A 210-nucleotide genomic window follows, 5' to 3' on the forward strand; every position below is an offset into this window, starting at 1 on the left:
TATAATTTCGATTAAGTACGTGTCAACACTAAGAGACTAATGCACACGATTGCAAGACAGATCCCCTTCCCGAAGCATGCAAGGCTGCAAGCGCGACCGGTGCCAGCCACGTATAAAAAAAACTAAATTATGATCCTGGACTAAATTTCTCCCATTTGCGCTAAATACCTCTTTGTCACGCAGGGGCACAAGGATGCTTACTTGTTTACA

Source organism: Penaeus monodon, chromosome 20 (assembly GCF_015228065.2).
Source record: "Penaeus monodon isolate SGIC_2016 chromosome 20, NSTDA_Pmon_1, whole genome shotgun sequence".
Classification (NCBI taxonomy): Eukaryota; Metazoa; Arthropoda; class Malacostraca; order Decapoda; family Penaeidae; genus Penaeus; species Penaeus monodon.